The sequence below is a fragment of the Bos grunniens genome, chromosome 24 (genome assembly GCF_055505025.1).
Source record: "Bos grunniens cultivar Pamir isolate PY7600 chromosome 24, Bosgru_T2T1.0, whole genome shotgun sequence".
NCBI lineage: Eukaryota > Metazoa > Chordata > Mammalia > Artiodactyla > Bovidae > Bos > Bos grunniens.
Window position 1 is genome coordinate 32,376,529 of NC_141188.1, and position 21,858 is coordinate 32,398,386.

Here is a 21,858-nt window from a genome sequence, read left to right on the forward strand (position 1 = left end):
GGACTGCCATGACTAGAAATGAGTCCTTTTTCTGGGATAGGTCCCACTTTGGTTCTCCTAATAATAACAAGATAGAAAAGGGCTCCAAGAGACCCCTCATGTGGTTTTTATTGTCCCTTTATTCCCAATTCTGGGCAGTATGAAGGTACTATTTGAGGCCTTTACCCAAAGTGGAGTGGTTCACAGAACAAGCCATCCAGCACCCCTGAACCAGCATGGTCCTGCTGGTTGATGTTCACAGAGGCTTTGCCCACAACCCACAGCCATTTCCTGGGCATGACCAGGCAACTGCTTTCATTTTGAGGCAGATATCAAGTCTGAGGTGACATCTAACACAAATTTCTTAAGAGAAGACTGGTTTTTGAATCTCTAGTGCAAATATTGCTCAGTAAACAAGTATAAATTTCTATTCAAGGATGAACTTGACTTTCCCTCAAGAATTTTGGACATCTTCTCTTGCTGCTGTTCATGGTTTTTTCATGTCCTGAGTCAGATTTTCATGTCCACTAGTAATACTTGAGTTTTAACTTAGTAATTTAAAAACATAAATCTATTTTATTAAGCTTTTAAAAACAAAACTCTATTAAAATAAGAACAAATAGCTCTTGTATTATTTCATTAACGCAAGTTGAAAAACCTAGAAGTCTTTAAGCAACTAGTCTTATTGAAAAATCTAGTTTAATCAAATTCTTAAGCATTTAAAAACCCACCAGTTATTGAATAGATTTTATTTTCTTTTATACCAATTTGAATGCTCAGAGGGCAAATGATTGACTTTAATAAGAAGAAACTTCCCAAGCACTTCACTCTTGTAAATCTACTACATTAATTTGGAAGCAGGGTAAAACAAATGAGAAGTATGAAGAAATTCTCTGAACCATTCTGGTATTATTTAGCATGTTTTGAAAAATTCTCTTAATCCTTTCAAAACAATTCTAAAAGTGTTTATACATTATATGTTGGAATCACAAAGCTTAATAACCTGTCAGAATTCATAATATACCAAGTTCTCTTTAAAATACTTTAATACCAGATATGTACTGAATGTCCTAATGGTAAAACCTTTCTTGAATATAACACAAAATCATTAATACTATGGATTTGATTTATTTTATTATATTTATATTTTATTTAGGCCTTTCCCAATCTGGAGAATGTGTTTACCCATTAGACTATTTCCTCTGGTGGGTGAGAAGAGTTGATTATTGGGTTGACAAGTCGTGGCTAGGATGTGGTTAGAGGTGGGAGAGGATTGGATGTAGGGCTTGAGGGTTACATGCATCTCTGATGATTCTGTATCACCAGCCAAATGGTGAGCTAATCTTCCAAGTCTCTATATCAACTTCAAATCCACACTCTCTCCCCATCTTGTTATTTCATCTGGATCTTCACCCCTGTCCAGATTGCAGTTGTGTGTGTTAGTTGCTCAGTCATGTCCAACTCTTTGTGACCCCATGGTCTGTGTAACCTGCCAGGCTCCTCTGTCCATGGAATTCTCCAGGCAAGAATACTGGAGTGGGTAGCCATTCCTTTCTCCAGAGACTCTTCCTGACTCAGGGATTGAACCTGGGTGTCCTGCATTGCAGGCAGGTTCTTTACCATCTGAGCCACCAGGGAAGCCCAACTGCAGTTATCCTCATTCAGTTAATTTATTTACTTCCCAGTTTAAATTTGGAAAAGGAAATGGCACCCCACTCCAGTATTCTTGCCTGGAGAATTCTATGGATGGAGGAGCCGGGAGTCTACAGTCCGTGGGATTGTGGAGTTGGATATGACTGAGTGACTAACACATAGTTTAAATTACCATATTTTTCACCTAGACTTTGACAGTATTTAGGGCAACACTGGCCAGTAGAAATATGATGTGAGTTACAAATGTGAGCCATATATTAAATTTTACTGATCAGTTCAGTTCAGTTGCTCAGTTGTGTCCAAATCTTTGCAACCCTATGGACTGCAGCATGCCAGGCTTCCCTGTCCATCACCAACTCCCAAAGCTTGCTCAAACCCATGTCCATTGAGTCGGTGATGCCATCCAACCATCTCATCCTCTGTTGTCCCCTTCTCCTCCTGCCTTCAGTCTTTCCCAGCATCAGGGTCTTTCCCAATGAGTCAATTCTTCACATCAGGTGGCCAAGGTATTGAAGCTACAGCTTCAACATCAGTCCTTCCAGTGAATATTCAGGACTGATTTCCTTTAGGATGGACTGGTTTGATATCCTTGCAGTCCAAGTTACTCTCAAGAACCACATTTAAAAAGAGACAAGTGAAATTAACAATATATTTTATTTCACTCAGTATATCCAAAATAGTATCATTTCACCATGTTATCAATATAAACATTACTTGTATTCTATATCACTTTTACTGTGCTACTGAGGCTGAGATATTAAATTAGGATCAAGATAGGAGCTGGGTGTCTGTGAACAGAATATTTCAGGATATATTTATAGAAAGTCTAGAGAGTGCTTCCAGGATCTCTGTGGTTAGATATTTATCCTTTCCTCTAGAAGATAAGCATCCTGAATGTAGGAACCATTTCCTTGCTGCCTCCCAACACCTGCTTCATTAATATATAAATTCTAAGTAAATATGTTTTGAATGAATGAGTGAAAGAAAGTAAGAGATAGAGTGGCTTCACTGCTTTAGCGTGGACCTCAGCAGGCCTGAGAGTAAGGATGGATACCCAAGGACAGGAAACTTCCCACCTGACTATCAGATTTCGGACCTGGGACATGTCTCTTTACCAGAGTTCTGGGTCTCAAGAAAATAGTAGCAAGGATCTTCCCAACCCAGGGATAGAACAGGCGGACTCTTTACCCCACTAGCACCACCTGGAAGCATAAAGAAATATGCTTATGCATATATATATGCATATATTTATATATATAATTCATATATATAATATATGTAATTTGTATTAATGATATATAATATATATTTAATATATAAGTATATTAAATAACATATAATCTGTATAATTTATATATATATAAATAAATTTTTCATTAATGATATTGGCTGTATAACAAGCTACTCCAAAATAAACTAATTTGAACCAATAACTATTTGACTAACAAATAGTTGGATCTTGGATCTTGGATTCTTGGGTAACTGGCATTACTTCTTGTCTGGGCCAACTCTGCTGATTTCAGCCAAGTTTGCTCAAATCTCTGTGTTTAGTTGGAAAGTTGGCTGGTGTCTGGGGGATCTAAGATGGCTTCACTTACATGTCTGGTTGTTGGCAGGTCTGCAGAAGGGTTGGGAGCAACTGGGCCTTGTGTCTTATCCTTTAGGAGGCTAGCTCGGGCTTGTTGATATGGGGACAGAGTTCCCAGGAGAGCAGGGGACCAAGCTCCATAGTGAAAGCACTTGGATGCTCATTATTGCTAATATCCCATTAGCCAAGCAAGTTTCATAGCTGAGCTCAGAGAGCAGGAGGGCACTCACAGTTACAGGGTAAGAGGCCTGGACACTGAAAGGGGAAGAACTGCTGCCATTTTTGCAATAAATCTACATGGGCAATCAAAACATTATGCATGAAGATGTTGATCACCATGGCTTTTATAGTATAACAATACATAAATGTAATTCAAATGTCCAACAAAACGTAATAAAAAATTACGATACACTGGGAGAACTATTTGGTACCTCTCAGGCAGTAACATTAAAAATGCTTCTGATATACGGTTAAGTGAAAAAAGGATACCCAGTTTTATGAATCCTATGCAGGTCAGGAAGCAACAGTTAGAACTGGACATGGAACAACAGACTGGTTCCAAATAGGAAAAGTAGTTTGTCAAGGCTGTATATTGTCACCCTGTTTATTTAACTTATATGCAGAGTACATCATGAGAAACGCTGGACTGGAAGAAACACAAGCTGGAATCAAGATTGCGGGGAGAAATATCAATAACCTCAGATATGCAGATGACACCACCCTTATGGCAGAAAGTGAAGAAGAACTCAAAAGCCTCTTGATGAAAGTGAAAGTGAAGAGTGAAAAAGTTGGCTTAAAGCTCAACATTCAGAAAACGAAGATCATGGCATCCGGTCCCATCACTTCATGGGAAATAGATGGGGAAACAGTGGAAACAGTGTCAGACTTTATTTTTCTGGGCTCCAAAATCACTACAGATGGTGACTGCAGCCATGAAATTAAAAGACGCTTACTCCTTGGAAGGAAAGTTATGACCAACCTAGATAGCATATTCTAAAGCAGAGACATTTTGTCTAGTCAAGGCTATGGTTTTTCCTGTGGTCATGTATGGATGTGAGAGTTGGACTGTGAAGAAGGCTGAGCACTGAAGAACTGATGCTTTTGAATTGTGGTGTTGGAGAAGCCTCTTGAGAGTCCCTTGGACTGCAAAGAGATCCAACCAGTCCATTCTGAAGGAGATCAGCCCTGGGATTTCTTTGGAAGGAATGATGCTAAAGCTGAAACTCCAGTACTTTGGCTACCTCGTGCGAAGAGTTGACTCATTGGAAAAGACTCTGATGCTGGGAGGGATTGGGGGCAGGAGGAGAAGGGGATGACAGAGGATGAGATGGCTGGATGGCATCGCTGACTTGATGGACGTGAGTCTCAGTGAACTCCGGGAGTTGGTGATGGAAAGGAGGCCTGGCGTGCTGCGATTCATGGGGTCGCAAAGAGTTGGACACGACTGAGCAACTGATCTGATCTGATGGTAACTATGGGAGTTTCCCAGGTGGTGCCAGTGGTAAAGCACTTGCTTGCCAATTCAGGAGACATAGAGATGCAGGTTCGATTCCTGGGTCGGGAAGATTCCCCTGGAGAGGGCATGACAACCCACTCCAGTGTCCTTTCCTGAAGAATCCCAGTGGACAGAGGAGCCTAGTGGGCTACAGTCCATGGAGTCACATAGAGTCATACAGGACTGAAGCAACTTAGCGCACACACACGGCAATTATGTAATAAATATTAATTTGTTACTGTTTAGTTGCTAAGTCGTGTCCAACTCTTTTGTGACCCCATGGACTGTAACCTGCCAGGCTCCTCTGTCCAAGGAGTTTCCTAGGTAAGAATACTGGAGTGGGTTGCTATTTCCTTCTCCAGGGGATATTCCCAACCCAGGAATCGAACCTGCACCTCTTGCTTTGGCAGGTGAACTCTTTTCTGCTGAGCCACCAGGAAAGCCCCAATAAACACTAAAACAAATGTTAATAAAAAATGTTGGAAATGAATATAAAAAATTTTCTTATCTATGTTGAGGTATGACATCATGAGTCAGTCTGCTTTTCATTAATCAAAACTTCTCAAAAATTATACCATACATATAAAATCTGTCTAAAATTTTATTCAAAATCAAATTTCTGTGTTTATTAAAAAGAAATAATTTTGCACATCTCTAAATTATTAATATGTCATATTATAGATACCAAGAAAATATGTTCCAACAACATTTTCCCTTGGTATAAAGGAAAATTTTACAATTTCTTCTTATGAAAGTGTAATATAAGACTACAAGAGCAAGAAGTAATTTAAATATGTTCAGGGACCATTTTCATCTTCAGAATTAAGGATTATTTTAATTTTACATCATTGCCTTTTCTCTTTTACTTTCCTTTTTAGTTTTATCATTTTAGGATTCCCTATTTTTAATTTTCATACAGAGATTTCTTTAATTGATCATTATAATTAAGCGTAAAGTCATAAGTTACAAAGTCATATTTGGCTGGATCTAGAGTTCTAAATTATTCATTCCACTTACTCTTTCTAGATTAGTTCATCTGAAAACTTCCAGTTTATTGTTGCTTTTTATTTTGTACAAATAAGAAGACAGCAAAAAAAGGAAGGATCTATAATAAAATAGATCTTCAAGTTGTTGATCTTAAAGTTTATATTGTTTGATACTCTGGTGTCCTTACCAGACATCAATTTTTTCCCAGAAGCCCTTGCTTTCATTTTCTATAAACCTTGTTGTACTCCATGTATTCCAGCAAACCCTCACTGTTTCTTCTTGGACCTTAACTTCTTAACTAAAGCCATTTATTGATATCCTACTTTTTTGCAGTGAGGTAGCAAATCAATAAATTAAAGATTAGTTCAGCGTGTCAGCTTTCCTAAGCATTCTGGGACTCATTTACTACTTTGGTAGACATGGAGGCCAGGTGGCAGCCACCCACAGAAATAATGTGTTTCTCTGTCAAACGTTTCTAGAAGTCACCTTTCAGACTAATTACTGAGTTCCGAACTGTTTGAGATGAGAAATTGGATGTAGATCATAACTTCATATGTACTAGCATTATGAGTTAAAGGAAATTATTTTCAATACATCCAGCTTTTATATTACCTGCCAGGCTGAAGATCTAGCTTCAGGAGGATTCTTTGGGGAGACGGTTTGTTCATTACACAAAGCAAGCCCACTGCCGTGACCTGACACAGCCAGTACTTTTTTTTCTTTCTTTTTTTTTTTCCTAGGGCACACATTTCCATAAGCTCTGTTCCACAGTCCTATTTATATAACCATGTGGGTGGGATATATTAGCGCCACACTGGATTTCATCAATCTTATCTCTTGGAATCGGTACAGTCTATTTACTCTGATATTGTTCCGTTCACTCCTGCTAGCTTTTACCCAGCGTTCATTCCTCAGAGGTCCATTCAGGGATCTGAGCTGTTTACTTTTTAGATCTTCCTGTTAGTATCACAGTCGTTGCCGAGAACTCTCCCCTCAACTGAGAGTTTTACAATTCAAAACCTCATTACATTTTATAGAATCATATTTGGAATCTCTATCCCCAACTGTTCGAAATTGCCTTTATTTTTACTTAAGAGCATTTAGATAGATGATCAGAAACCTTTTGTGTGGATGAAAAAGGACAGATTAGCCATAGAAAGTGAGAGGATGAGAGACACCTTGAAACAGTGTTTGGTCATCAGATTTATTATGTTGATGGCCAGTTTTGCCTGACAGGTCTAAGGCCATTCATTTACTGGTTTAGAGACAATGGTCAGAACAAGTTCTATCCCAGGAAGACAGAAGGTCAAAATAGTGGGCAATCTAGTGTTGAAAAATGGGGGGAAATGCACTTTATACCCCACTGGTAGGAAAGTAAGTTGATGTAATCTCTTTGAGAAGCTATTTTACAATATATAGAAAGCCTTAATAATTGCCTAATCCCAATGATTAAGCAACTCAATTTATAAAATTTTACCCTTAGGAAATAATTTTAGATTTAAGCAAGGATGAGAGGATATTCAACATAATTTGGCTAATAGTAGCAAAATATTCAGAGAAAGCAATGGCTCCCTACTCCAGCACTCTTGCCTGGAAAATCCCATGGACGGAGGAGCCTGGTGAGCTGCAGTCTATGGGGTCGCGAAGAGTCGGACACAACTGAGCAACTTCCCTTTCACTTTTCACTTTCATGCATTGGAGAAGGAAATGGCAACCCACTCCAGTGTTCTTGCCTGGAGAATCCCAGGGACGGTGGAGCCTGGTGGGCTGCCGTCTATGGGGTTGCACAGAGTTGGACATGACTGAAGTAACTTAGCAGCAGCAGCAAAATATTGGCAATAACTTAAATATCCAACAGTAGGAGATGGTTGAATAACCTTAGGTATATGCATAGTATGGTGTATTAGGCAACTCTTGAAAATTATGCTTTAAAAACATTTAATACATAGAAAAATATGTGTTACATGTTAAGTGAAAAAAACCTCTTTATAAAATAGTATACATAGTATAATACTATTTTGGAGGAAAAAAAAGTGTATGTATGCATAGAAAACCAGATTAGAAGTATATGCACCAAAATGAGAGTGTTTATTCTTGGGCAGGGGCTTATGAATGATTTTTATTTTCTCCTTTGTGCTTTCCTTTACTTTCTAAAATAAACAACTATTCCATTTGCAAGTAGGGAAAACATTAGTTTAGAAAACAATGGGAAGTAAGGCAAAAATGGCTCAAAAATTGTATATGGTGCGTATATATATGTACACCCACTACAAGAATGCCCATTAACAAAGAGACATTAACATTTGCAAAGAAGCACATGCAGGCTGCTAAAACGTGGTGTGTATATGTATGTGCAAGACCAGTGGTCTGAAAACTCAATGATCTTTATGCGAAAAGGCATAAACAGAATTAACAATCCATATAATTTTCTCTTTCCATAGACAGATTGACTTAATTTTTTAAAAGCAGAAATGTGGGGTTGCTGAAATAAACAATGCCATGCAATGTGGGAACTTTAGACCTCCAAAGCTGTGATATATTCCTCTCACATCCTTCCTTCCTAGCCTCTGGTTGAGAAGAGCTGTCAGGATTTTGCGGGGAATCCCTGTGTAGCTGTGGTCTGTGGGGGACATAAGATGGCCTTAGAGATGTGGGCTGAGAGAGATTGGGAGAGGATGCTGCTGCCCCTGTGGTGTTTGTGAGCTCCGTGTGTCCTGATAGTGGACCAGGCAGGAGAGCTTGACAAGTATTGACCTACTCCAGTATTTAAAAGGGCTTCCCCTGTGGCTCTAGTGGTAAAGAACTGGCCTGCCAATGCAGGAGACGTAAGAGACACTGGTTTGATCCCTGGGTCAGGAAGATTCCCTGGAGGAGGGTATGGCAACCCACTCCAGTATTCTTGTTTGGAGAATCCCCATGAACAGAGGAGCCTGGCAGGCTACAGTTGATACAGTCACAAAGAGTCAGACGCGACTGAAGCACTTAGCATGCATACACCACAATACATAAAATAATGACAAGTAAAATAACTTCAAAAGTGATGGGAAACATTTGCTTTTTCTATTTCAGTTCTGTAACAAGGGCCACCAACTCTTATGGGAAGGTGAAGGGAGCGCCATGTCCGCATTTTCCTCCTATCTGCTCTGCTCCTGCCCAGGACACCCTGGGGGACTTTCCTAAGAGGTCAAACAGGGTAAAATGCTCTCCCTATCCCCAGTTTAGCCTTTATTTCACTCGGTAAACCTATTATCCTTGAACGGTGCGCTGAACTTGCTACTTGCCCGGCTGCTTTGTGAGCCGTGGCATTGGGGCTGCTTCTGCTCCTAAACACCTGTTTTCAAATCTGGCTCATTTGCAGGAATTGGGGTTAACCTTCTAATAGGCAAGACCAGGAGTCCCTGGGATAATTTGGAGCACTTGTAGCCCTCTCTGCAGGCCCCTCCTCAGCCTGAGTCTCTTACAACATAACCTTGCTTGGTGGTCAGTAGGAAGATGCCCTTTGGAAAGTGGGAACAACTGGAGATTTTGTAGGGACCTGTGTTTTTCTCAAAGTCTTCACCCTAGAAATTCAACAGTAAACTTGCTGCATCTCTCTGTGAGATATTTGGGGTTACTTTTTGAGGAATTTACTGAAAGTCATTTAGGCAATGTGCTAAATTTTACTTGCTCACTCTAATTCTCCTCTACTTAATTAAAATACCATCAAGAATTATACCACTTTGTCCAAGAGTAGGTAAACCAAGTCAGCCTACCCTGTATTGCTTTTCTGGGATAAAGAAAGGCACCTTCCTCTTACTTCTTGTCACTTCCACAGACTTGGCTAAATCCATCCAACCCCAGCTGGGAAATCCCTTTTCAAGGGATGCCTGCAAAAGGTGTGTACAGAGATGTCATCCTAGAACGTTCTTCAGGGCCCCCTGGGTGAGGATTCTTATCACAAATGTTGCACAGCTGTGTTTCATGTCTTAGGCCCCTGGCCCTGATTGGAATTTTTCATTTTTTTCTCTTTAGTCTTTTTTTTCCTCAATGTGTTGATGTTGTGCCTGACTCTGGGGTGGTGGGTATCAGTGGTCCTGGAAAAACCATGGCATTTGCTCTCTTCTTGCTTCTTCTAAAATATTTCCTAGATTTTATCAATATATTCTTACTGTACCAGTTGATTTGATTTTCCCTGTATCTTTAGTTTTTCTCTTTCTCTGGCTTCTTCCCGAAAACACATAAATGCTCCCAGATCTCCCTTATCTTAAATAATTCTTTCCTTGGCCAAGATACTGCTGTCTCTCACAAGAGCCCATTCAGTTCAGTTCAGTTTAGTTCAGTTGCTCAGTTGTGTCCAACTCTTTGTGACCCCATGAGTTGCAGCACTCCAGGCATCCCTGTCCATCACCAACTCCCGGAGTTCACTCAAACTCACGTCCATCGAGTCAGTGATGTCATCCAGCCATCTCATCCTCTGTCGTCCCCTTTTCCTCCTGCCCCCAATCCCTCCTAGGATCAGAGTCTTTTCCAATGAGTCAACTCTTTGCATGAGATGGCGAAAGTAATGGAGTTTCAGCTTTAGCATCAGTCCTTCCAAAGAACACCCAGGACTGATCTCCTTTAGAATGGACTGGTTGGATCTCCTTGCAGTCCAAGGGACTCTCAAGAGTCTTCTCCAACACCACAGTTCAAAAGCATCAATTTTTCAGCACTCAGATTTCTTCACAGTCCAACTCTCACATCCATACATGACCACTGGAAAAACCATAGCCTTGACTAGGCGAACCTTTGTTGGCAAAGTGATGTCCCTGCTTTTGAATATGCTATCTAGGTTGGTCATAACTTTCCTTCCAAGGAGTAAGCGTCTTTTAATTTCATGGCTGCAGTCACCATCTGCAGTGATTTTGGAGCCCATTATATAGCCCTATTTCTTCAATGAGTATTCTGCCTGGTTTTTATCTCTTCCTCCCTTTCACCCACTCTTCAAAATTCATAATATTCTCACTTCAGCTCCCACAAAACTGCAAAGCTGCTCACATATGGTTTATCAAGTACTCGCAATTGCTCATTTCCAGTTTCTATCCTAGGTGACCTCTCTGTAGCAGAAGATGGGTTGTTCGCTCCCTGTTTGATGAGACTCTGCTTTCTGGATGCCCAAGACACCATTTCCCCCTACTTCTCCTCTTTCTAACCACTGTCCACTCCTTCTATTTCCTGTTTTCCGGTGTGGTCTCTTTAATCATCTTTTCTTGTCACTTTAGTCTACACAGTTGTCCTCCCGAGATAATCTCTTGCAAATTGGTGGCTTTAAATACCATCTCCACATGACTTCCAAGTCGGTAACACTAGTTCTGATGTCTTCATGTCCAGAAACATCTCTAGCAGCCTCTTCCTTCTTTCCTTGACTCTTCTCTCTACCTAAGTTAAACCTGAGACTACGGTTCCTCTCCCAGTTATAAACTTAATCAGGAGGTTAGATTACTTGATTGTCATTATCTGATGGCTCCATATTGTTCAGAAGTGAAGCCCAGACTCCTCAGGCTGGCACTCAGGGCCCATCATGAGTCACTTCAAGTCCAGTCAGTTGAGACAGCCTCTCATCACAGCCCTCATTTAGCCAGTCTGCTAGTAGTTATGCCAACATTCTTGAGTGTATCTGCCTCTGCCCTGTCACTCATGACATTGTCAGCACAGGTTATGGCTCAAGAAATAGCCACTGAATAAATGAATGGAGTATCTGCTCAGCTATCGAACGGAGCTCTTTTCACTCTTCTCAGTCTAGTTGCTGTTCTATCATGTCCATGAAGTCTTTCCTGATCATTTCGCTGGAAACCATCTCTCTTCCTTTGAGCTCCTGTGGTGTTGTTTTCTTATATTTGTCCTATGCCACTTTATACATTTTTGTAGTCTTTCCAGTGCCCATCATGATACCTTATACCCAAGAGGTGATTATTAAATGAAAGACTTAATTCAGACTTTTTAAAACTGCTGCTGCTGCTAAGTTGCTTCAGTCATGTCCGACTCTGTGCAACTCCATAGACGGCAGCCCACCAGGCTCCCCCGTCCCTGGGATTCTCCAGGCAAGAACACTGGAGTGGGTTGCCATTTCCTTCTCCAATGCATGAAAGTGAAAAGTGAAAGGGAAGTTGCTCAGTTGTGTCCGAATCTTAGCGACCCCATGGGCTGCAGCCCACCAGGCTCCTCCGTCCATGGGAGTTTCCAGGCAAGAGTACTGGAGTGGGTTGCCATTGCCTTTTCTGTTTTTAAACTATGTAACACAAAATCCTTGGGATATGAATTTTGTGGGACCCCTTGAGAAACTTAAGAAACACTAAAATTAAAAAGTTTAATGAATTTTATTTATTAATTTAATTAATTAAAAACTAAAATTAAAAAAAAGTTCTATTTTTTTTTAACACCATAGAAATGTTCCTAGAACCTATACAGAGTGGATTAGTATATGGATCTGACAAAGGAGCAGTAGAATATTAAAGTAAAACCAAATAAGGTCAAGACATTGGGGTAGTTTTCCATATATTGCACACATGCATGCTCAGTCACTTCAGTTGTGTCCAACTCTTTATGACCGGCCTCCCCACCACCCCACCCCATGGACTGTAGCCGCCAGGCTCCTCTGTCCACAGGACTTTCCTGGCAAGAATACTGGAGTGGGTTGTCATGCCCATCTACAGGGGATCTTCCTGACCCAGGAATCAAACCTACATCTCCTGCATCTCCTGCATTGCAGGTGGATTCTTTACTGCTGAGCCACCAGGGAAGACCCTGTTTTCCATATACCAGTAGTTGGTAATTTCCAGCATAATCTGCTATTTCAACAATGTCATAACTTCATTTCTAACTCAACAGCAGGTTGCTCTAATGAACTATGCTGTGCTGTACTTAGTCACTCAGTGGTGTCCGACTCTGCGACCCCATGAACTGTAGCCCACCAGGTTCCTCTGTCCATGGAATTCTCCAGGCAAGAATACTGGAGTGGGTTGCCATTGCCTTCTACAGGGGACCTTCCTGACCCAGAGACTGAACACAGGTCTCCTGCATTGTAGGCAAATTCTTTACCATCTGAGCCACCAGGGAAGTCCTGTATTATATGAACCTGGCAGCTATTAAAGAGGGTTCTTTGCTTTTTAGCAGTGAGACACATTTATAACTGTCTTTGGGTTGACAGAGTATATTTTCAATGTACATGGAGTTGGTCTGCATATCAGGTGGTGATTTGGCATGAAACCACAGGTGAGCTGTCACGCACATATGCAAAGTGGATTCCCCTGTCCACCTGCAGACCTGGGGTGGGTACGAGACAATTTAAGGAGTGTGCTATTGTGGAGGAACTGAGAAGATGTTTTCTAATCTTGGACTTGAGCTGGATTTCTGATGACTCCTAACACAGAAAAACCTACTAATGAGGCTACTTGTGTAATTTTTTTTTTTGTACTTAAAGTAAAATGTAAAATGTCAGGCAGATATCCATGACCTACTCCAGGGAAACAGAACAGCTAATGATTAGTCTTCTGTTTACAATTAAAGTCTGATTTCTTTTCCTAATTTTGGTTAACTTGCTATTGGTCCTCTGGACTCCTAATAGGCCTTGTGGATTCTAAATAGATTCTGCTTTGACTCCCAATTACCATGCAATTAAAGGACTTCCAAATGCTGCCCTTTAATTTTATGTTCATTGTCTCTAGGCTTTTGTTCTGTAATCTACTTTTAGATACCACGTCAGTTCTTTATAACCTTCTATTTGTTTTTTAGAGATATACCACCCTCATTTTCTAATACAGCCCTTCTTTAATAAAAAAAAAAAAAGCGTAAGAAAATCACTAAAACAACTGCGTAAACTTAGGTGGAAATAAGTGTTATAAGAATGGAGTAAACGGAGAGAGGACTGGCTTAACAATATGGGTTTGGTAACAAAGTCCAGTCCTGGAATGAGAGGGTGACTACCTTGATCGCTTTGTGCTTAGCATCTTAGGTTTAATTGAGAAGACAGACACTTTGTTTTCTAAAGATGGACCTATTTTGTACATTCTCCTAGAATCTGTGCATGAACTTAATAGTCAGGTGACTGAATAATGGATAGTCAACCTCTATCCTTTCACTGTTCTGGTATAGTCCAGAGGTTCTTTACAAAAAGTTTCCTTTGCAGGCTAGATTCTCTGAGCCTTCCTAGGTGACGGTTAGTTAAGCTGATGAGAGAAAATTACGGGAGATGCCCCATGGCAGGCAGGCCACAAATGTACATTCTAACAGTGACCTTTAAGGAGCCTGCAACAACCCCCCAAAGAATCACTCAAATAGTGAATAATTAAGACTTTTTCTGAAAACAGCCGAAAAAGTGACTTTGATACTTGGGATTTCATGAGGGTAGAACTCCTGGTATATGGTGGGGCCTCTTAAATCACGCTTGGTCTCTTCTGGCTCCATACAGTGGTGCCCCTAGGCCCAGAGACCTTCACAGGTCTGAAGGCTATCGTAAGAAGCCAGGGCACTTGTCCTTAATGAAGATCAGTTCAGCACTGTAAGCAGTAATCACCATCAGGCCTTGCAAAAAGTGCTGAGCTACTTTTCCTACTACTTTCTCTTGATGATTCTGGAGGGTAGAGGGGAAAAGTCAAGATATGGGTTACCCCAACCAATAAATAATTGAAAGAAAATGAAATGCAAATTCAAATTCGTTTCTTTTCATAACAACCCCACTTAAACAGCTCATTCAACTGTTTGCCAGTAAATGGAGTGGAATTGGAATTGACAGGAGGGGTTTCTCTTGAATAGCCAACTGAGATGCAGAAATGCTTTCTGGTGCAAAACAAAGAAATCAGCAAATGAAGGCAGTCATTCTGAGCTACTCCACTTCTTCCCTTCCTGATGGAGCACCTAATGAAATGTGAAGTGGTCCAGGAGCTATAGGCAGAAGAATGCCTTGGTGTAATAATAGAGAGAGAGGTGTTTGCTATCAAAATGGGCACAGGCTTCTTGGTGAAGGTATAAAAGACTTCCAGGCTGGGTGTAAGCAAAGAGCAAGGCTCATGGTCTGAGAACCAGGAAAAGAGCCTGAAGGGAAGGCATCTTTCAATTAATATCTCCTGAGATTAAAGAACAAGACAGTTCTAAATCAAGTATTAATAAAAGCAGATACAAATGTGATGGCATTTAAAAATATTAACAGATGTTTTTCTCTCATTCGCCCTTGCTTTTATTCTCTCCTTTTCCTGTACTGTCTTACCTGATTAAGTCCTCTAGAGTCATTGCCCAAAGGGAGGGATATGACAAGTATCAAAGAAAAAGAGGAAGTAGGAGCTTTGGTTTCTAAAATCTGAGCCCTGGAAAGAACCAGAAGATTTGGGATACAGATAGGATTTGGTAGAATAAGGTTTGAGGAAAGTTTTCTGTTGGACTAGAGGAAGATTCCCTTGGATTAGGGGAATGGAAGGGACTGCTTGGGGAAGGGAGGAGAGCAGAGGTGGTGAAGCGTGCTGGAGGAAGGGCTGAGTGCCCTGCTGTTTGGACAATTCCAGGGGAGATGGGAGACAGCCAGTCTTCAGAGACTGTGCACAGCTTTGCAGAAGTTTCTGAGTCATCGAGTGATACCCAAAAAACAAGGGGTTCCTGTGCCCCAGCAAGTGCCATGGCAGCTGGGGAGAGAGCCATTGGGCCCAAGGGGGGCACAAAAGAATAAAGAACAGATACTTCATGGCTTCATATGAGGACTAAACATGTTAGACACTGTCTGAGGCCGCCTTAGAATTTAAACACGACCCTGGGGAAGCAAGGCGGATTCTAAAATGATGGAGACTAAATTTCTAACACTTTGGAAGAATATGGTATCAATGTAGAAATTGAGTTAATATAAAAAAAAATACAGAGTTTGTAAAAATAAAGAGTTATAAACCACAATTTGTGCTTACCACAAGTAGGACCAGATCCAGGGTTTCTAAGCCTCTTGAGGAAGTTTGTGGGAGGTTGATTTCCCCTCAAATTAGAGGGTAACTATTTTAAGGCAAATGCCATGACCTGGGCAGGGAACAGGTGGGCAAAAATGAGGGAGACTCTTGGGAGTAACCATGGAGGTTGAAGTGGATTGTGAAGAAACTGAGTTTAAGAGTCTCGCAGAGTACTTTAATCCCCAGGGACAGACTCAGAAAAGGGAAGCAGGAGAGGAGAGGTTGAGGTGGGTAGAGAACAGGAGGGGGGTGCCTTAATGGGATCCATAGAAGAGATGAAATTTTTGATATTCAGGAAAGTCTTCTAGAAAGGGAAGGAGACTTGAACTTCATGGCTCCATCACAGTTCCTGACAGTCCTGATGGGGACGACAGATAAGTCGCATGGACACTTCTGGGGCTTTTTGGAAAAGCAGGTGCAATTCCTCTTTCTTAACCCTGGCCCAACACACAACACGCAAACAGGCACACAGCTACTGCAGGAGCCTGGGCCCAGGAGCTGGGGGAGACTGACTTGTCTGCAAAACATGCTCAGGCTTGGAAGTGCAGCACTTTGAAGACAGTGCCAAGAATTTGAGAAACACAAGTTCCCCTCTCTTTCCTTTTCTCTTTCCATGAAAGTGAACTTTTCATGGTAGATGGTAGAGAACCACAGCTGATAATGACAAATCTGAAGTAGGGTTGGGGGGATCTTGGGAAAGGAAAGACAGATTCAGGTCTTGACTCTTGGCTTCTTGACTTAGTAGACTCGAGAATCATGGGAGAATTGTTTCACCTCTGGCACCAGGCACCCTCCCAGATTTAACAGAGGAGGAAGGGAGCCGATGGAGCTGGGGAAACTGCCAGTCACAAGACTCACCATCTTGAAGTAAACTCTGACATGAAATAGTCTTACCTGTGGCCAGACTCTCTCTGGTGAAGAGGGCTGTAAATGCAGAAGGAAGATACTGTGGGTCTCCCAGGTTAAGTGATCCCCACTTCATTGAGACAAGAAATTTGCTCTGAAAAAGGGCTTGCCAACTCAAGCCTGAGATGTTTAGTGCCCATACGACCGTGGGGGTATGTTGCTGGACAGAATTACTATTTCAAAAATCTAGTATAGGACAGAGATCCAGTTTGCTGGGGGTACCTGAAGGAACTCTTGCAAGAAGGCAAAGATTAACTAGGACAACATGGTGAGAAAAATTTTGCACCAACGTTCATTTCTCTTTTCATCTTTCTCACCTTTGCAGGATCTCCCTCTTTGCCAGACTCTAGTCTCTGATTATAGTATTTCCAAAGTCTAAATCTGTGCTAAACCTTTAGGAGCAAAGTTCTCATAATGGAAAACTGATTAAGAATTTTCTCCAAGAGGGTCAGTAAAGGGATCCCTGGGCTGGTTATCAAGGAAGAGAGAGGGTAAAAGACAGAAAGTCTGATTTTGGTGAAAAGGGGTTTCCTGTGAAACTCGAAGGAAGAGAATGAAGCATTCCCCTAAATGTTTTATACATTCTCTTGCATGTGAAAAGTGGTGCTGGCAGCAAGGACAAGTTGGGGCTTAATTTTTCAGGGTTATTACTGGACTCTACCTGGCAAGGCCAGTGTTTCTGTGCCCTTTCTGGTCTTGTTGTGTGGGCTTCCAGTTGATGTTCTGAAAGATCCCATTGCTTTTTTTTTTGGCTTTAGAATTTCAGAATTCCCTTATTGTTGTACAGACTGGTTCCCTTTTGTTTTGTCCCACTTAGTTGCAAGGTTCAAAGCAGTTTCTGAGGGATGATGAAAAGTGCATGGGCTCCTTAACTCTTTCCACTTGCTTGAGAGGCTGTTTCTAGTATTCATTATCGAAAGATGATGGGCCTCAGTTACTGAGGCCCTCCACATGTACCCGGCACTTGTCTGGTCCTAGAAATCAGATGGAAGTCCCCTCTCTGCCTGTCTTTCATAAGAACAGTAGTGAAAAGTGAGAATCACAGACCACTGTGACAAGGGCTAGGATTAGATGTGTGCACTAGGGGCTTAAGGAGGGATATGATCAGCCTTTAGGGGTTGGCAGGGGTGTCCCAGATTCCCAGTTGCTTTGAATTTTTTTGAGAAGGTAGCTTTTGCAAGAGAATCATAGAGACATTAATGAGAGGGCGAATCAATCCCTAGAACTTTCTGTCACAGACATCTTGTCCTTTGAAGTAATTAAATGTATTTATTGCTTAGACAATGTTAGATTTTCTGCAGCTTTCAGCCAAAAGCAATCCTGACTGATACAACATATATATATATATATATATATATATATATATATATATGCCAATTTTTGTATTAAAGCATGTTGAGAAAAAAAGTTGAAATTTTGTGTTGTTTTGACTGTAATTACCATTCTTTTTTATTTGCACTGCAATTTTACAGGAAGAAAAAAAGCTGGTTTTCTTACTCTAGGAAGATGGGAACAGATTTTTCTTTTTTTCCCTCTTTCTTTCCTTCCCTTTCTCCTCCATCCCTCTTTTCTTCCCTTCCTTTTCCCTTCCTTCCTATTTGAATTATTCAAAATGTCAGTAAATATCAGTGGGTTAAGTATTATATTGACAAATTGACTTAAATTCATTTCTTACATAACAAATGAATAATAAATAAATAAAGTTTTCTATAACAAGCAAATAAGCATACATATTAATCTCAGTATTAAAGGTTATATAATAATAAACTATTATTTATAAACTAGACCCTCACAGAAGAGCTTCTTGCAAATGACCTATCCAGGGTTCAATTTTATAATGGAAAGACACTGATTAAGCATTAAGATGATAAGAAAGAACCTTCACTCCAACCTGGGTAGTATTTTTAGTCTTAATTTCTTTGAGTTTTAAATATCCTGAAGTTTCTTCCTTATCTTTATCCGAGTTTTAAATATAAGTACCTGAGTTTCAAATATAATCATCTAAGTTTTAAATATAAGTATCTGAGTTTTAAATTTCCTGCAGTTTCTTCCTTATCTTTAAAAAAAATGTTACAGCCCTGCTCAGTGATTTGTTTTCTCAATATTCTCTCAGTATTCCTGCTATGAAAGGCTTGTGATTTCTGATTTTAACTGTAATTTTAAAGTTAAGTTTAAGATTTGGGGCTTATAATTTTGGGGTCTGCTGATAGTCATCGTTTTCTCACTGATTTGAAAGGGGACTTATGTGCATTAAGATGCTAACCCTCTGTCATATATGTTGCCTTTTTCTCTATGTGTTATTTGTATTTTAACCTTACCATGATTTTTGCTTTAGAGAATATAAACCAGGTCTATAAAAATAGTTACACATATTTTCTTCTATTATTTTCATGGCTTTGTGGATAACTTTTAAATATTCGATCCATCTGGAATTTATTTTGGTATAAAAAAGTTAGGAATACAGGCATATTTATTTGAGAAATAGCCGATCTTTTGTCTTAATAAAATGTACTGAGTTTCTCTCTTTTCTGCTTTGACATACCACCCTAACTGCACTGAATTTCACACCTCCTTGATTCTATTTGTGGAATTTATTTTCGATTTCACTCAACTGTTTGTCTCTGTAACCATGCTGCTCTCATTTTAAAAATGACAATGACTTTAAAGCCATTACAATAATTGGTGTTTCAAGTTCTCACAAGTTATTTTACTTTTTAAGAAACCTCTTGACTCCTCTTACATTTTTACTCTTTCAGATCGATTTTTAAAAATAGTACTTACTATCCCAGGCATTTTATTTGTTTTTGTTTTTTTTCCCTGTGTTGATGTTTCAAGAAAACAAATTACAAATGTAACATATGCCTGCTACAACAAACTATACAGACAGGTACAAAATATGCCTTGAAAACCTTCCTCTCTTCCTCTTCACTTTTTTTTTTTGCCTCCACAGCGTGTGAGACCTTAGTTCCCCAATCACGGATTGAACCCCTGCCCTCTACACTGAAAGGATGGAATCTTAACCACCAGACCACCAGGGAAGTCCCTCTTCCTCTTTAACACAACACAGCCCAGAGACAACTCCTGTTTCCCTGTGTTGAGCATCCATCCATTTGTACTTTCTCCCATTCCTATGTACAAACACATTTCATGAAGTGCCCTCAAAATATTAGTCAAAAGTGCTATTTTATAATTAATAAATTACTAATTTGACTATTTAATAATAGTCAAAAGTGCTATTTTGACTAGGATTTCAGAATAAATATTTGGAAAGACATATTTTCTTTCACATTTTTGGCTTTCAAATCATATAATTACTTAGTATTTCAGTTTTTAAAAAAATATGTACATTACTCATGTATGTCACAGACATTGAATGAGACAGTTCATGGTAATAAAACACAGTTTGAATTGATCTTACCATGGTATTTCTCAAAATGTGTTCTATAAAACACAGACCCTGCAAGATAATTATGCAGGGAAAATGTTTCCCTGGGCAAATGAGTTTGGGAAATACTAGGTGGTACGTTTTCCTTTCGATTATTTATAACGTAAGGCAATGTATTAGAAACTCTTAAGTCTTATAATAAAGGTTTAACTTTGTCTGATTCCGTGTTTTCCAAACTTGTTTAGTCAAGGAAACTACTTTGACTATTGACAGGATATTCGGAGAACACAATTTGGGAAATGCTGAGTTACGTGGATTGATCCAGCTACAAACTGGGGGTGGGGTAGTAAAGAACCTAGGAAAACTCCCAGGTTTTTGCTTTGATAAATGGATGGTTGGTATTGTTTGTCACTGACTGAGATGAAGAAGGGAAATAGAGGATCAATTTTGAACGTATTGAGTTTGATGCCTCTGGGATATTCGAGTGGAGATGTTTAGTAAGCTAAGAATATACAGGTCTGGAACTCAGGTGAGAGGTCAGAGCTAGAGAGTGATGGGTTTGGAAGTTTGCTTCAGATTAAAGTGTGTTGTCTAAAAAGACCCATTTTAAAATGCACATATATTACCTAGCAAGGGTAAGCATTAAATTATTAATACATATTATATTATCATATTAGCTTACTATCATTTTAAAGCAGAGATCGGGCCCCTGAAGGAATGGAAATCAGAGCTGGTGAATTTTGAGTGGAGGGTCAGCAAAGAAATAGTCTGATGTGATTTCTAAACCTTTAGTATCTGGGGGCCATTTTTTAAGGCTAAATTTTTTCCCCCAAATTTCCAACTGACCCATACATTTCTACTTTTAATATTTTTTTGATTGAGAAAATATGCCTTGACTGAAACTAGTGAATTAGCTTTGAGAAGAATCAGTACGAAATTAGTAAGAGGTGTATTTCTTCAGTTTACCGGCTGTGACAGCGTGCATGTAGATTTCTGATATTCCGGTTACTCCTGCGTCTCCAGGCTAAGATGAATTTCAGAACCCTGACTTTCAGTTTGGGGCAAATGCTGAGTTCTCCCACTTACTCAGGCTCATATTAAGCTCAAATGAGAAGCTGAGGATAAGGAAGATGCTACTATAATTTTTAGGTCAGTCATCTGATATCTTTTCGGCCTGGGTCTATTTTAACCAATACTGAGCTCTTAGTCTGTCTTTCCCATAACTAACCAGGGGACCTCAGTGAAACCCTACTGCCTCCCTTGCCTTAACTATTGAAATGGGATAATAGCAATAACTTTACTCACCTCCCAGGGTCCTTGTGCAGAAGTCAGTAAGATAAATAGTTGTGAAAGTGAATGGGAAGGTTAAAAGTGCTCTTAAAAGTGAGGTATTTTCATGGCTGCATTTTAATATGGCTCACCACTAGGTATCCTGAAGGGAGCAATTCCCTGCGAGCGGGTTTAATCATCTGGGCTCACCGTAGGGTGGACTCCATTTAACCCGTGTGTTCTAGTTGATTAGGTTATTGTGTGGAGATCGCAGGAATTTCAGGCTCTACTCCCATCTTTTTCCTTTTGATATAATTTTAATGAGATTTCCCCCCATTCTTTTATTGTATGGCAGGCTACTGCTAGAATAAATATAAAGACGTTTTTAAAAATGCAGAAAACAGGAGGGCTGGGGAGATGGAAAAATACAGGGGGTGAGGCAGGGGATGAGGGTGGGAGGCTGTTCTCAGATCTGCGCGGGTCTCCTGATGACTTTAGAATTCCTGGGGGCACTTCCTTATGTGCCAGGCACTCTGAAAGATAAGAGGGGAAACCCAGCTAAGGCCGCTGAGAGAAATGTCTTTTTTAATCGTTTAAAGAGTGACACATTCCTTCCAAGAAGCTTCATCACCAGGCATAGGAATCCAGTCCTTTGTAT